General features: G+C 37.9%; 1 protein-coding gene and 1 non-coding gene across 2 annotated transcripts in view; both read right to left on the reverse strand.

Annotated features, from left to right (window-relative positions):
* Nucleotides 1–15,049, reverse strand: part of LOC138963236 (uncharacterized) — a 49,977-nt gene that overhangs the window by 21,841 nt on the left and 13,087 nt on the right. The window lies entirely within an intron of this gene.
* Nucleotides 271–376, reverse strand: LOC138963377 (U6 spliceosomal RNA). The gene has a single exon (XR_011454835.1). It is a non-coding gene; the product is annotated as a U6 spliceosomal RNA (small nuclear RNA).

The raw sequence follows: 15,049 nt of genomic DNA on the forward strand, positions 1-15,049 counted from the left end.
CAAAGATATACGACCAAACGATCCGCCTCGTTTTATTTTTGACGGGTACTGTTGATAGTCTAACTTTACCCTTCTGAATTTTGAATATTAAAGCTTATTGGTATTAAAAAATTACATAAATAAAAAATAGAATGAATGTTTGATGATGCTCTAGTAGAATGTTGTTATTCGGTGCGTAATTTAAAGCGACAGACCCCCCCCCAAAAAAAAAAAAAAAAAAAAAAAAAATAATTTTTTATTTTTTTAATATTTTTTTTTATAAAAAAGTTAAAAAATATGGAACGCTTCACGAATTTGCGTGTCATCCTTGCGCAGGGGCCATGCTAATCTTCTCTGTATCGTTCCAATTTTAGTATATGTACTGCGTGAACAGTACACATACACCTGGTATACTAAGATTTAAGTACCCTAGAGTTAACCTGAAAGTTACCCCTTTGGTGTAAGAGGGCAATCCCCCAAAGTCCCACGTAAAAGCACACCCTTAACCCTGTCTCAGACGTTTCTATCCAAGTTTGGTTGATTTCACAGTCAGGGTTTCGATTATGAAACATCTAGATCTAAATCACATGTTTATATTGAGCTTTAACACCCAAAACATCACATTTTCAAAGGGTTTTTCTCTCGCCGAAGCCAACCAAGGGTTTTTCCCGCAAGCCAAGCTAACATTAGTTTCCCCTTATCGCTCCACAGGTGTGCCACTAAAGCCTTACCTGTCCGTCACTCACCTGGCGCTATTTTTAGGTATGACTCCCACAATGCAACGCCCAGGTAAAGCGTAACGCGGTAGCTCCGCGCAGCAGTCTGTGTCTGCTCCGGTGTAGCATTCTATGCTTTGAAACGATCAACAGTGGGCCCCTTAACACAACATCGAATCATAGATCTGGTAACCATCATTGTAAATCTTAAATGAATAAAGATATCGAAACTGTTAAACAGTGTAACATATTAGTGAGTTCAGCAAATACGACAAAGTAAAGAGCAGACGATCGACAGCGAGCGGGATTTTCCACACAGCAGCGGTGTTTTGTAGAGTTGTGGAGTAACGTTGCCAGAAAATCAACATCTGGGCTTGAGCTGCAGAAAAGAAGAGCCGGAGCAGAGCTTCCCTTGATAGTGTGGAAAGGTAAGGAAGAAAAACTGCCTAGCTCCCCTGAAAGCGGTGTACGGCTGCCTGAATAGCGGGGTAAAAACGGTCATACACGTAAAAACCAACTCGTGCAAAAACATGAGTAAACGTGGGAGTTGAGGCCTATGGACGAAGAAGAAGAAGAAAAACTGCCCAGCACATTTTCCACCACAGACGTTGCAGTAAGCCCACATTGTAAAATATAGTCTTTACTGAGAGTCAATTCTTAACGCCAGCAGATCCAAATAGCTCATATAATTATATCTAACATTTATTTGTAAAAACAAAAAAAGATGAGTGAACTTAGCAATAGCAGTGTATATAGCGTATCACCCCATCACGTCCCAAATATTTTTTTATACCTGGGGACACAAATTCCAAATAGTAGTAGTCGTCGTAGTATTAGCACTGAACTCTTTTCCAAAATGTTCCACATTTTTTTTCTCCTCAAGATCACTTATTGGTAGAGTTAAAAATTGACCAAAAAATATTAGTTGCATTTCGATTTTACGGAAGCTTTTAATAACATTAACTCCCCCCGAATCGGCGTATGTTGCTTGAATGGCGGGGTAAAAACAGTCATACACGAAAAACTCCACTCGTGAAAAAACATGAGTGGACGTGGGAGTGTCTGCCCATGAACGAGAAAGAAGAAGAGTAGAAGGTAGCGTTAAAAGGTTGAATACACAAAAATAGTAGCTGCATGTCGATGTTACGAAGGCTTTTGATAACGTTTACATTGTAAATGAAATGGAAGAGGTATATTGTATAAAAGGAGGCGCGAGGATGTACTGTTGGAAGCTTTAGTTTTGGTGTTATAAAAGCTGAATGTGATACCGAGTTTTGAACGGGTACAATTAAGTGCTCCTGAACGCAAAAAAACCAACCCTGTTTCAATGATTTGCATTTTCTGTTATTAGTAATATGCTTGCTGAAATAAACCGTATAATACATGTTTGTTTACAGTTACCTGTGCACGTGTAACTATAGAAAAATCACTTCTTTTCATTCAAAAAACAAGAACGACAACAACCTGCAAGTTTATGACTCATATTTGAATAATTCGTAACAAACTTTAACTGTAGCAACATCTCACTGTTAGTAGGCTGTAAAAATCAAATTTGCTAATTTTGTTGTTGTGCCTGTGATATTTACGTTTGGATTTGACTAATAGTTTTTTTTCCTGTTATTCTTTTTTTTTTAATCTCAAAAATGTTATATACATCATAACAACAAATCCAAACGATAAAATATAGATATTTAGTTTAATAAGAAAATGCAAAAAACCAGAATGGATTTCTTTGAAACAGTTTTTGAGTTATACATTTTTTTATTTTTTGTTTTGGCGGCCATCTTGAATCATTTTCTTGGTAACCAATGCCGCAAAAGGTAAAATAAGAATTTTTTCTATATTTTAGTCCAAGCACATTCAAACCCCTTTAAGTAACTCAACACAATTCATAACGATTTTGATTTAAAATGTGTTAGTCTGTCTGGCCTTAAACTAAATTCCAACAGAAACACAACATTATTTCAAACGCAAACCGCGGATAACACCACTCAGTGTATTTTTCTCTGTGATTTTTATACATCGGTAAGATACCCTATCGAAAAATGTACGAAAAATGTACTCTGTCAAGCTGGAATGAAGTTGGAATAATAAACCAATGAGATTGCAAGATCGCCCCAACATTATTCCAATTTCATTCCAACTTCGTGGAGTGCTTAACCAACCAGAGAGAAGAAAGCTTTTCCAGTACAATAATAACTCAACAGATTTTCCCGAAAGCCAATTGCTACCCAACCCAAGATTAGGCTATACGATGCTTGGCATGCCTTTATATTCAAAAGTCTGTATCATAAAGTCTGTATCATAAAGTCTGTCCAGTAGATTTCTCTAATTTGTTCACTCTTGTTGAACGCGAATTCAATTTTGTCAATCGGTGTTATGTTCCTTTAAATTTATATAAAAAAAATTCCCCAAAAAATTCATATGGTAATAAAAGTAAGGTAATACTGACTAAAAAATATTTTAAACCTTGGCCTTCACATGGAACAGAAGGATTGAGCTCAAAAAGCGCGAGTAAATACTTTGTCACAGTTGAACAGAAAACCTGCGTGCGGTCGATATTTTTGCCGCTTCGTTGTTTACCTACCTCATCAGCTATAAATTTAACGCATTTCTAAGTTCATTCTGTGAGGCTCAGGCCAGCAGACGACACCAGAAGAACTTCTGTGTTCACAACACTAAAACCAAGACTTCTTTTTGGTTCTTTTTCAGCAGGTGAAATATCTGGGCGTACTTTTCACCTCAAATGGACTATGGACTGCTCATTTAAAGTATCTTTTAAGCAAAACAAATAAGACCATCAACCTTCTTAAAATACTGGCTGCCCAACCATGGGCAAAGTGCCCAGTTATTCTAACAAACATCACCAGAGCTCTTATAAGATCAAGACTATCATATGGACAGGAGGCCTACTTCTCGTCGGCTCGAAAATGGCTTGATAAGCTACAGTCAGCGGAATGTCGTGCCCTTCGGCTTGCCCTCGGACACCCAAGGCATTCAAAGCAGGCCATTGTATACCACCAAGCAGGATTCCCCCCTCTTGACATGTGGCGACGTAAGTGCTGCGCGGATTACAATGTTCGAGCCAACACAGTGCAAAACTCAACAAAAGAGGAGCTACAACCGCATTACAACCATGTCCAAAACAAAAAGGCCCACTTTGGCACTACTTTCACCTCACTGGCTCAATTCAATGCTTCACTCTTTAACGAAATCAGTGTCGACCCAAATGATGTGGCCCAAAACCCCATATCTCGTGATCCCTCATGGACAATGAAAGAAATGAATTTTGACACAGAATATTTTTACAGCTACAAAGGATGATCAGTTATTACTCAGGATACAAGCCCTTGAGCACATTGATACTGTATACAAAGGCCATGTTCATGTTTACACAGACGGGTCAGTTTTGGATGACAAGAAGGCTGGCGCAGCTTTTGTAATCCCCAGCGATGACCTGAATGGGAAATTTAAACTGTGCAACAGAAACTCGATCTTCTCAGCTGAGCTCCTTGCCATCTGCATGTCGCTTTTTCATCTCAACCTCAAGAACACTCCTCCTCAAAAGATAGCTACTATATTCTCTGACTCCAAGGCAGCCATTGAAGCATTAAGATCTAACAAAAGATCAAAACAAGTCGCGTAAGGCGAAAATACAATATTTAGTCAAGTAGCTGTCGAACTCACAGAATGAAACTGAACGCAGCAAGACCGTATACTCGTAGCATCGTCACTCCACCGCCCGTGGCAAAGGCAGTGCCCGTGGAATTGACAAGAAGAGCGGGGTATTCGTTGCGCTAAGAAGGATAGCACGCTTTTCTGTACCTCTCTTCGTTTTAACTTTCTGAGCGTGTTTTTAATCCAAACATATCATATCTATATATTTTTGGAATCAGGAACCGACAAGGAATACGATGAAAGTGTTTTTAAATTGATTTCGAAAAAAAAAATTTGATAATAATTTTTATATATTTAATTTTCAGAGCTTGTTTTTAATCCAAATATAACATATTGATATGTTTTTGGAATCAGCAAATGATGGAGAATAAGATAAACGTAAATTTGGATCGTTTTATAAATGTTTTAATTTTTTTACAATTTTCAGATTTTTAATGACCAAAGTCATTAATTAATTTTTAAGCCACCAAGCTGAAATGCAATACCGAACCCCGGGCTTCGTCGAAGAGTACTTGACCAAAATTTCAACCAATTTGGTTGAAAAATGAGGGCGTGACAGTGCCGCCTCAACTTTCACGAAAAGCCGGATATGACGTCATCAAAGACATTTATCAAAAAAATGAAAAAAACGTTCGGGGATTTCATACCCAGGAACTCTCATGTCAAATTTCATAAAGATCGGTCCAGTAGTTTAGTCTGAATCGCTCTACACACACACACACACAGACACACACACACACGCACATACACCACGACCCTCGTTTCGATTCCCCCTCGATGTTAAAATATTTAGTCAAAACTTGACTAAATATAAAGACATGATCTTGTCATTGCCATAAAGGAGCTGGCAAATAACATTATAAACAAGTCGCGTAAGGCGAAAATACAATATTTAGTCAAGTAGCTGTCGAACTCACAGAATGAAACTGACTCGTAGCATCGTCAGTCCATCGCTCATGGCAAAGGCAGTGAAATTGACAAGAAGAGCGGGGTAGTAGTTGCGCTAAGAAGGATAGCACGCTTTTCTGTACCTCTCTTTGTTTTAACTTTCTGAGCGTGTTTTTAATCCAAACATATCATATCTATATGTTTTTGGAATCAGGAACCGACAAGGAATAAGATGAAAGTGTTTTTAAATTGATTTGGACAATTTAATTTTGATAATAATTTTTATATATTTAATTTTCAGAGCTTGTTTTTAATCCGAATATAACATATTTATATGTTTTTGGAATCAGCAAATGATGGAAAATAAGATAAACGTAAATTTGGATCGTTTTATAAATTTTTATTTTTTTTTACAATTTTCAGATTTTTAATGACCAAAGTCATTAATTAATTTTTAAGCCACCAAGCTGAAATGCAATACCGAACCCCGGGCTTCGTCGAAGAGTACTTGACCAAAATTTCAACCAATTTGGTGGGAAAATGAGGGCGTGACAGTGCCGCCTCAACTTTCACGAAAAGCCGGATATGACGTCATCAAAGACATTTATCGAAAAAAGGAGAAAAACGTTCGGGGATTTCATACCCAGCAACTCTCATGTAAAATTTCATAAAGATCGGCCCAGTAGTTTGGTCTGAATCGCTCTACACGTACGCACGCACGCACGCACGCACGCACGCACACACACACACACACACACACATACACCACGACCCTCGTTTCGATTCCCCCTCGATGTTAAAATATTTAGTCAAAACTTGACTAAATATAAAAAAGGAAGCGAGATTAACCTGGTCTGGTGCCCAGCACACGTGAACGTGCCTGGCAACGAGAGAGCAGACAAAGCCGCTAAAGAAGCTGCCCAGGGCATAGGCGCCTCCGAGGTAGACCTGCCATTGTCTGCTTCTGAGATCGGTGGCCTTGCAGACTCTCTTCTCTGGAGAGAATGGAGGAACAAATACATGCACACGGCTATAAGCTCTGGCTGGCTCATCCGGGAAGCCCCACCAAAACAGATGAACACCTGTAATGCATGCCCACGTGTAATAAAAAGGATTAACCGCCTAAGGGCAGAAGCTGGGAACTACCAATTTCTAGAGCTTAAATGCACCTGTCAATCCGACCTCAGCATTGCTCATTTGACTTTGGAGTGTGATTTGAACTCATGCCACTTTCAACCCCTGACTCAGTTTATAAACTCGAATAGAAATATCCTGCCAAATACCCCAAATGAAAAATTAAGCTATCTTTTAAGTTTTAATAAAGACCTTGGGTGGCAAGGTCCCAAACTTATCGCTGGACTTGTGCACACGCACACACTTGGTCCCTGGATATGAAAAGACATTGCTGCGGCTGACGCCATTGCTTCTCATATAGCTACTTTATATTTTCATCAGAACCTTTAAGAATACCATTTTATATCCAAGTATCTCTTATTACCATTTTTAATTAGATGAGCGAGAGTGTGCGGGGGGTGGGTGGGTGGTGAACCACTGTACATAAAGGGAAAGCTTGTGTGCGCGCCTGTGTGTGTTTTTAATCTAAGACAAATGTCGCCAATGTTTTTACAGAGTGACTTAAATAAACGATTTTATCATCATTTTATCATGGTTCTTTTCAAGACAAATGTCGCCAATGTTTTTACAGAGTGACGTTAAATAAACGATTTTATCATATTTATGGTTCTTTTTAGATACATTTAAAACAAAAAGTATGTTATTTTAATTTTATTTAAATTTTTTGTTTTGTTTGTGTGTGTTTGTTTGTTAGTCCTGTTTCTTTAAAAAAAAATTTTTTTTTTTTAAATAATGTATCTTCAGGTGCTTTTTATATTTAGTCAAGTTTTGACTAAATATTTTAACATCGAGGGGGAATCGAAACGAGGGTATGGTGTATGTGCGTGTGTCTGTGTGTGTGTGTGTGTAGAGCGATTCAGACTAAACTACTGGACCGATCTTTATGAAATTTGACATGAGAGTTCCTGGGTATGAAATCCCCGAACGTTTTTTTCATTTTTTTGATAAATGTCTTTGATGACGTCATATCCGGCTTTTCGTGAAAGTTGAGGCGGCACTGTCACGCCCTCATTTTTAAACCAAATTGGTTGAAATTTTGGTCAAGTAATCTTCGACAAAGCCCGGGGTTCGGTATTGCATTTCAGCTTGGTGGCTTAAAAATTAATTAATGACTTTGGTCATTAAAAATCTGAAAATTGTAAAATAAAAAAAAAATTATAAAACGATCCCAATTTACGTTTATCTTATTCTCCATCATTTGCTGATTCCAAAAACATATAAATATGTTATATTCGGATTAAAAACAAGCTCTGAAAATTAAATATATAAAAATTATTATCAAAATTAAATTGTCCAAATCAATTTAAAAACACTTTCATCTTATTCCTTGTCGGTTCCTGATTTCAAAAACATATAGATATGATATGTTTGGATTAAAAACACGCTCAGAAAGTTAAAACAAAGAGAGGTACAGAAAAGCGTGCTATCCTTCTTAGCGCAACTACTACCCCGCTCTTCTTGTCAATTTCACTGCCTTTGCCATGAGCGGTGGCCTGACGATGCTACGAGTAAAATGGCATTGCGTTTCATTCTGTGAGTTCGACAGCTACTTGACTAAATATTGTATTTTCGCCTTACGCGACTTGTTGTATTTGTCGCTGTTATTTGCTTAGTCTCTGCTTTAGTGTTTTTTTTCTTTTTCTTTTCTTCAACAGCTTTTTTTATTTAGGCAAACACAGATTTACAATGACAAATTAAAAGCATTGATACTTATACTGATAGTAAATTGCAGCAGTAACAGAGTTAAACACATATGACAAGCTACATGGCAGTTGGTATTGTTATATGTTCAAAGCATACATATCCCGAAATCAGAAATGCATTTACGGCTATTGTAATAGCAAATCACAACATCACCAGTCGTCATCAAACTGTTATTAGCTGTTGGTACGGGTTCCATTTTGTAATAAACTGAATTTGTTTCATGAGGATATTGTGATTATATTTATCAATTTGATATAAGTTACCTAGTTCTCTTAAAAACATTTGCATGCGAGGACGAATTTTGTTGATTCTACATTTGTATACAAAAAACTTTGCTGTTAATAAAATATAGTCAAAACCAGCGTCTGTTTTAATGTGGTTTTCATGGTTCAATAATATCAGTGTTGGTGTTAGTCTGAGTCTGTCACAGTTAAAACATTTTTCTTTCAGACATTTTTCAAACTCAGACCAAAAAACCTGGACATGTTCACATTGCCACAAGTCGTGGTAAACTGTATCTTTTTCCAGTTCACAAAAATTGCACACATTACTTGTGACTACAGCCATGTCCTTCAATATTGAATTATTCACAAGAACCCTATTATCTATTTTAATTTGAAACCATTGATATTTCACATCTTGTATTTTCTTTGTTTTATGGAAAATTTTATCCCAGTTAATTTCAGTGCCAATGAGGTTTTCCCAACTTTTACATGCCTTTGGGACACTTTTAACAGACTTTCTAATAAGATGATCGTAAAATATTTTTGCTCCCTTTCCACCAGATAAAAAACAAGTCGCGTAAGGCGAAAATACAATATTTAGTCAAGTAGCTGTCGAACTCACAGAATGAAACTGAACGCAATGCCATTTTTCAGCAAGACCGTATACTCGTAGCATCGTCAGTCCACCGCTCATGGCAAAGGCAGTGAAATTGACAAGAAGAGCGGGGTAGTAGTTGCGCTAAGAAGGATAGCACGCTTTTCTGTACCTCTCTTTGTTTTAACTTTCTGAGCGTGTTTTTAATCCAAACATATCATATCTATATGTTTTTGGAATCAGGAACCGACAAGGAATAAGATGAAAGTGTTTTTAGACAATTTAATTTTGATAACAATTTTTATATATTCAATTTTCAGAGCTTGTTTTTAATCCGAATATATGATATTTATATGGTTTTGGAATCAGCAAATGATGGAGAATAAGATGAACGTAAATTTGGATCGTTTTATAAATTTTTATTTTTTTTTACAATTTTCAGATTTTTAATGACCAAAGTCATTAATTAATTTTTAAGCCACCAAGCTGAAATGCAATACCGATGTCCGGGCTTCGTCGAAGATTACTTGACCAAAATTTCAACCAATTTGGTTTAAAAATGAGGGCGTGACAGTGCCGCCTCAACTTTCACGAAAAGCCGGATATGACGTCATCAAAGACATTTATCAAAAAAATGAAAAAAACGTTCGGGGATTTCATACCCAGGAACTCTCATGTCAAATTTCATAAAGATCGGTCCAGTAGTTTAGTCTGAATCGCTCTACACACACACACACACACACACAGACAGACAGACACACACACACACACACACGCACATACACCACGACCCTCGTTTCGATTCCCCCTCGATGTTAAAATATTTAGTCAAAACTTGACTAAATATAAAAAGAGAAAATGCCGTGTTATTGTTAATTGATTTTGTTGATTCAATAACAATTTTATTTTTCCGCACATAACTTTTGATCGTGCTGATACAACCATAATACACCAGAAAGGATGTCTCAACTTGTATTTTTTCTTTAAATTCGTTAAAACTTAGAAACTCTCCATTCTCTTTTAATAATTCTTTGACATATTGTATACCATTTTCAGTCCAATTTACAAAATTAAACACTTTATTATTAATCTTGAATTTGGTATTGAGGAAAAGTGGTTCTGTCAACAGTTCTTCGGATGTATTGATCTTTATTTTGAAGTGGATTTCTTCATAGGCTTCAAATACATTTTTCCAAAACAGATTTACTCCACAGTCGTTAAATAGTTTACCTCCAAACTTTGATGCTTCTGTTAATTTTGGACATCTTCTTAATAGTATTGCTTTCCATTTGGGATTATAATGTGGTGTTCAGAACTTTCTTCATCCAGTTAAGTTTCAAAGAAAAGATATAAGCTTTAATGAATGGAATATTTAGACCTCCTTCTTCTATCTTGTGGATAGCCATTGTTCTTTTTATTTTGTCTCTTTTATTATCCCATACAAATTCAAAGCACATTTGTTGTAGTTGTCTTATGTGTGCATCTGGTGGGTTTGGAAGCATGATCCACAAATAAACAAGTTTGGACAATACAAGTGATTTCAGGACTGCTACTCTTCCTACCGGTGTTATTGACCGTTTTGACCATACGTTAAATAACTTTTTTTGATTCATTGAACTTGTCATTAATGTTCATATCTGCCATATTTGACAAAATTTAATCATTGTTAAACCAGAGCCCCAGTATTTTAAATTTGTCAGGATTCCAACACATGTTCAGGTGTGTGAGGAACACTACTTCACTATTTTTTTTCTCCCAAGCCAAACATTGCATGTTTTATCATAATTAAGTTTTAACCCTGACAAATTCTTGAATAATTCTAACTCTTGAAACAGTGTTTCAAAAGATACTTTTTCTCCGTCAAGTAAAAAATATGTGTCATCCGCAAATTGACTAATTTTGCACTCCGTATTCTCTGTTATTTCTATTCCCTTTATCTGATTGTTTTCCCTAATTCTACATGCTAACAATTCTGTACACAGAATAAATAAATAGGGTGAGATTGGATCTCCTTGACGACAGCCCCGTTTAATTGGAAAGCTTGTGGATATTTTACTGTTCACTACAACCGATGACTTTATATTTTAAAAAAAAGCTGATATCCATTGGCAAATTCCTTCTCCAAACCCGAAGTTTTTTTGAGACATTATTCGTTTGTTTGTTTTTTCTTTTTTTGGGGTGGTATTTTATGTTTGTCTGTACTATTAGTAAGGAAAACGCGAACTTGATGTTTTGGAAGTGAGCATTCACCTCGCACACTCATCAGCACAGAAACTAGAACACTTCAAAACCCAGACACTCTCAACCCAGTCCTTTAAACAATGTATAACAATGTATAACAATGTATAACAATGTATGTTGATGTACAGCATTAGAAGAACAATCATATGTTTTTCCTTTGTAAAATGTAATTTGTTGAGAAAAAAAAGTAAAAATCAAGACTTTAAATAAACTGAAATTCAGAGAGCACGCCAACACTAACAACCTATTCTATACTGGGTAATGTTGAACTTTAGCGTTGTAAATTCAACGCTCACAATCCAGTAGCATTATTGATTTATTTTTGATACAAGTCCCTTTAATCTAACCAAACCGTCGCGATATAACCTTGAATGGTTGAAAACGACGTTAAACACCAAATAAAGAAAGAGAGAAAGAATCTAACCAAAACATAATCATCGTGAAATTAATTGACGATTGAGCTCCAAAATATAGCATAATTAACTAATTTGTTCGTTTGATCGAGGAAAATGACTAACCCATGTAAATGAAAGGCATCTGTACATAGAGAATACTACATGGCTTGCTGTGTCGTACCAGATTTACACGAGTTTTAAAAAAAAAAAAATTGAACTGCGAGCGAAAGCTAGTTGTTCACTATTTGAAAAAGCAACGAGTGTAAATCTGGTACGACACAGCAAGCCATGTAGTATTCTGTTTATCCTACATACTGTACTTACGTGTATTTTACTGAAAATGTCTTGCAGTCGAGGCAGCTAAATTGAAGACGCTTGTTTTGGAACCTCGATCTCTTCTAAAGCCTCGTGCAATCTATATTACGTCAAAGCAAAGAAACGTCACTCTGAAAGTGTGGCGTGACGTGTTAGTTCTAAAGATTCATCGAGGGTAATTAGCGAGCGCAATTTTTGTTTCTATAATGACGTTTGTCTCGGTGACTTTGGCATCATAAGCAGTGCAAAAACAGGTCCCTGCCAGACTTGCTTGACATGACCTCATTTACATGATATACACACGTGTGATTTGAACGATTATTATCTCACGGGTGTCTCTCTCACGTATGTAGGATACAGTTTATTCTGTAACTTCAAAGGTATCTAAAATAAATTGTTATGCTTACAAGTGCAAGTTCTGCAACATTAGAGGCTTAAATCAGTTGCAGGGTTTCCAAATTTTATTTTAGGGACAATTCGACGACGCGAAGCGTCTAGTTGAGGGCGCAAAGTGTTCGAACCTCCTAGGGGCGTCAGGGGGCATGCCCCCCCCCCCCCGGAAAATGTTGATAAAAACAAGGAAAGTGGAGAAATCTGGTGCAATCTGAGCCACGAAACTTCCCCTTATACACCTTCCAAAAAGTCAATTTAAGAAGACAACTTTTGATCAAAACAAGAACAATGGACCGATCTGGTGCAAAACCGTCACTCAGAAGAAAAAGGCCGGCTCCTAGGGGGGTCCGGGGGCATGGCCCCCCTGAACATTTTTGATAAAATTCAAGGAAAATGGAGCAATCGGGTGCAATCTGAGCCATCAGTTTTTCTTTGTTTTCAATTTTTTGTTTTTCTCTTAATTTTTTAATTTTGTCAGGCTGGGGGTGGGGGGGGGGGGGGTCCGGAAACCCCGGAACCGCCCCTGGATCCGCCCCTGTTCTACTTACCCTATTCCAATAGCCAGACCAGCCATTAAAACCAGCACGTGTCAATGTCTTTATCCCTTGCTCCAGGCTTATCTTCTTTGCAGTTTGGGTAGTATACATATCCAGCGGTGTAGAGTATCACAAGCACAGAATTCATTTATCAAATTTGACTGTATCCGTCTGCGCAGTTTGCAGACACAGAAACACTACCGCCACCGGTCACGGACTTGACACAGACAGACACAGCCCAGACGATGTGACTTCTTTGCTAGAATGCCGCAACAAATGCGTGCAAAAGTTTTGAGGGCAGCAGACTGCGAGATGCACGAGAATGTGTGACAGTTGAACAATTGGCTTCACCTCTTTGCCACGTGCGGGTTTTCAGAATGACTGCGGTTGAGAACAACAATGACCAGCCAATCACTTGTTTTTCCTCTCATGCTGGCATTGAGACCAGCCAATCATGCACAAGGTACGCTATCCACCAGATCTCGTTTTCCCCTTCATTTGCATATCTGATGTCTCGAATCTGAAAGCGGTGCAGTGTGTGTTAAAGCTGTCGTGTATCTATAACTATCCGGGGCTAGGAGGTCTGAAAAGATAGGGCTGAGAATCCATTAGCAGGTAAACCCAGAGTCAATTATACCCAAAATGCTCATCTTTAACTTTAGCGTGTTAAATTCACAGCTCAGAATCCATTAGTAGGTAAACCCATAGTCAATTATACCCATAATGGTCATGTTTAACTTTAGCGTGTTAAATTCATAGCTCAGAATCCATTAGCAGGTAAACCCATAGTCAATTATACCCAAAATGGTCATGTTTAACTTTAGCGTGTTAAATTCATAGCTCAGAGTCCATTAGCAGGTAAACCCATAGTCAATTATACCCAAAATGGTCATGTTTAACTTTAGCGTGTTAAATTCATAGCTCAGAATCCATTAGCAGGTAAACCCATAGTCAATTATACCCAAAATGGTCATGTTTAACTTTAGCGTGTTAAATTCATAGCTCAGAATCCATTAGCAGGTAAACCCATAGTCAATTATACTCAAAATGGTCATGTTTAACTTTAGCGTGTTAAATTCATAGCTCAGAATCCATTAGCAGGTAAACCCATAGTCAATTATACCCAAAATGGTCATGTTTAACTTTAGCGTGTTAAATTCATAGCTCAGAATCCATTAGCAGGTAAACCCATAGTCAATTATACCCAAAATTGTCATGTTTAACTTTAGCGTGTTAAATTCATAGCTCAGAATCCAGTGGCATTCTTTGCTTATTTTTGTTACAAGCCCCTGTAATCATGCCAGAGAACATTTGTCGTGAAATCAATTGACGGATTGAGCTCCAGATTTAAGCATAATTAATTAGGTTGTTTGATCGACGAAAATGACGCGAAAATGCATACGTTGTCAACTGAGGGACATCACTTACACGACAGAGTTGCCTCCCCTGTCGACTTACACGGATAATTCCTTCTCGGACGCATGTAGACGACTTGCATTCGTACAGTTCATTCCGTGACTTCAAAGGGATCTAACATGACTTGTTATGCTTACAAGTGCAGGTTTTGGAGGCTTAAATGCCTCTGAATTATGAGCTATGAATTTAACACGCTAAAGTTCAACACTGATTACCCCCAAAACACTACCCCGTGGACGCACTGGGTTCCCACTTATCAAGCTGCTGATGAAAACAGGATGGATCACATTTTTCACGCTTGGTAACAAAAATTAAAAAAATGAGACGAATGAACGCAACCGTACCTCACGAACAAGTCCGCCGTCCTTTAACATAAAAAACAAACAAACACAACCAGGTCATGACCTGAGGCAGCGGACGGAGGGAAGGGGGAGGGACAGGTGGAGGGGGGGGGGGGAGGGGGGGGTAAGAGATTGGGGACAACAGTGAATGTTACACCGAAGCACACATAAATAAGAACCGCAAGAAAAGAAAGAATCTCAGGTCAATGAGGTCACTTTCCCACCTAAAAACACCTGCGCTTTTTGGAATCAGGGGAAACGAACTTGCCGACAAGGCGGCAAGAGAAGCAGCTATGTCAAACTTGCTTGTGACTGACATCCGGCTCTCCTGCACGGAAGCCTCACAGCTGCTTGCCAAACTGAAAAGAGAAGAACGAGAAAGAGCACTCTCAAACGAGTGCGAGGAGAAAGGCTGGGTCTACCTTCCCTTCAACAGGAAAGGTCACCACCTGCCGCTCCCCCTTCGACCGATGAGGCTGCTGCGTCGCTAACCA

This window comes from Littorina saxatilis, linkage group LG3 (genome assembly GCF_037325665.1).
Source record: "Littorina saxatilis isolate snail1 linkage group LG3, US_GU_Lsax_2.0, whole genome shotgun sequence".
NCBI lineage: Eukaryota > Metazoa > Mollusca > Gastropoda > Littorinimorpha > Littorinidae > Littorina > Littorina saxatilis.